The sequence below is a fragment of the Triticum dicoccoides genome, unplaced genomic scaffold (assembly GCF_002162155.2).
Source record: "Triticum dicoccoides isolate Atlit2015 ecotype Zavitan unplaced genomic scaffold, WEW_v2.0 scaffold145613, whole genome shotgun sequence".
In the NCBI taxonomy this organism is placed as follows: domain Eukaryota; kingdom Viridiplantae; phylum Streptophyta; class Magnoliopsida; order Poales; family Poaceae; genus Triticum; species Triticum dicoccoides.
In genome coordinates, this window is record NW_021203515.1 from 1 (window position 1) to 2391 (window position 2391).

A 2391-nucleotide genomic window follows, 5' to 3' on the forward strand; every position below is an offset into this window, starting at 1 on the left:
TCATCACCTGAGCAGGAGCTCCAGCAGGCCATGGTGGTCGTCAATGCCTGCAGGTGATGGGGGAAGAAGACCTGCAGCTCACTAGGCAGGAGGCATAGTACCTGCAGCAAGTTGAGCACCGACAGGATATACAAGTAAGTTGTGTTTCCACTTTCCAGCCAGGGAACTAACAAACTAGCTAGCTAATTCGTAGTTGCGCAAGAGCTGAGAAGATAAACAAGGCAAGCTCATTTGAATCTTCCAACTCTGGATAGAGCACTGTACTAAGCATACAACACCCCAATATTAGATGCGAGTGTAAAACAAATCCATTCTGAAAGATGAGACAACTAGGGAATGTGGCCACCAAAACTTACCACCCTAAGTTAGCTAACTTTAACCTCATTGGTCTTTTTGTGTTGGATCTTTACCTAGAGCCCCATATGTCATCGAACCAGGTGAGCTACAACTTGCAGTAGCTAACCAGGATTGATGCCAATTGAGTTCAAGGACCAAATACACGGAACTAGCTAGTTCTCACGTACACATTGATATGATTTGAATCTAAAAATCTATCTAGCGTGTGATAAGTAGCTACTGCAGGTCCAAACATGCAAATAGTTGGTTGTACTAATAATAAATAGTTGAATTATGTTTGATTTTGCCAAAACCAAGAACCACATAATCTAACAGCAAGAACCACAAAACCAAGAACTTCAATTGCAGGCTCACGTATGATCGTTTCCCCCTTGGTGCCAACAAGCAAATAGAGGTTCAATTAGCATGCACCAAAGAAGATCAAAGAAATAATAGATCCAAACTAGAACAGAAAAAATAGAGGAAAGTAAGCTACGTCATTTATAACAATTGACATTATCTCACCATCCATCAATGAAATCAAACTGCAGATTATGAATAGTAACAATACAGCCGATGCAACCATGAATGCATAATTGATTGACCAAATAAACAAGGAGAGAGAATAAAGGTTCCTCTAGCTCCTATCAGGCCATCCATGGAAAAGGTGGCCATCAAACAATGGAGAACCAGAATATAAATCTCCGAGCAGTACACCGACTCCAATGTCATGAGAAACAGAGGCAAATGGTAACCAGCCAATTTGCAAGGCCAAACCTCACTAACAGTACTTCTTACCTAACCAGAAAGAAATAAAATAGAGAAGGACCTCAGGCTGCTACAAGAAAACTAGAATTCGACTAAAACAACATTTTCCAAGACACTGACACACAAAATGAGAGAACACCCCGAACATATTAATTTTCCCTGTCAATGTGGGCCTGAAAGAATTCAGATAGTAAATATTAATACAGAGATCCAGAAGTGTTGACACAACATCAGTTATACACAAGCGGTGTGGTTCTTTTACTCTTAGGAATAGGGTAATCATATCAGCATCAAGATATCGTGGATGTTACAGTTATGTATGTCATACAAATTAGTCTTCAGAATAAAGAACATCACAGGCTCTTCCAACACCAGCATGCAAACTGTCCAGGCGACAAAAAGCATACAACAACAACATTTCAGTTACCTATGCAGAAACTTGCGGTGGAAATCACTTATGACGGTGTAGTTGATGAACCGTTTCGGTGTCTTGGTCTCTCCATGACCCTGCATCTTAAATACAACATCATCATCATCCTCCCACCTACAACAAACACATGTATATGATTAACCTCAGAATAAAGCATGACAGCATTACTTTATTTAAAAAGGATAGCCACAACATAAAAGAAGCATACAATATAATATAGTAGGCAGCATTGTTACTTCCACGTCGAAGGAGCAGAAGTTATTCATATTGATCAGCGGGTTTCCTCGCATTAGCTCAGACTCCTTCATCTTGGTCTCTTCTTCTGTTGCTGATACTCATGCAGCAAGCATACGTGATTTCACATTAATTCTCAAAACCTAAAGAATAGAAGTGCGCCTCAAAATGATAATATAGAGAATAAAACAACAAACCTTTCTAAGCCTGTCATCAGCTCTTTCCTTTTTATTCCTTTAAAGCCCCGCATTAGTGCCTCAGTGTAACCGTCATCGTCGTCGCTGAATATAGCATTCAATTAGATGAGTAAGACAAAGAATGAGTAAAGATAATCAGCTGAACTACATACTGGGCTCAGATAAACAACTCTGTTCCAAGAATTATTGGGAGAATTACTACATCATTGTTGTTTGCTACTTTACTATATGTTTTGTAGTAAACATAAACATATTCCATTATAGTGAAAAGCATGCTAGCTATGTATTATCCAATTCCAAAGTTTATGAGAAATAACACATATTGGACAATTTGAGCCACAATCCATATTACAATTTGTCCATGCAGTTAGAAGACGTGTCAGTTAATCCCATCCATATGCGGGAACAAGAAGATTGCCATCAGCA

The 2391-nt window shown here is 39.1% G+C and overlaps 1 long non-coding RNA gene across 1 annotated transcript; it reads right to left on the reverse strand.

Moving 5' to 3' along the window:
- On the reverse strand, positions 1–2051 carry LOC119343905. Its single transcript, XR_005166328.1, has 4 exons — positions 1966–2051; positions 1743–1862; positions 1532–1611; positions 1–101 (listed from the first exon to the last, which is right to left on the reverse strand). It is a non-coding gene; the product is annotated as an uncharacterized LOC119343905 (long non-coding RNA).
- Between the last annotated feature and the right edge of the window lie 340 nt (positions 2052–2391).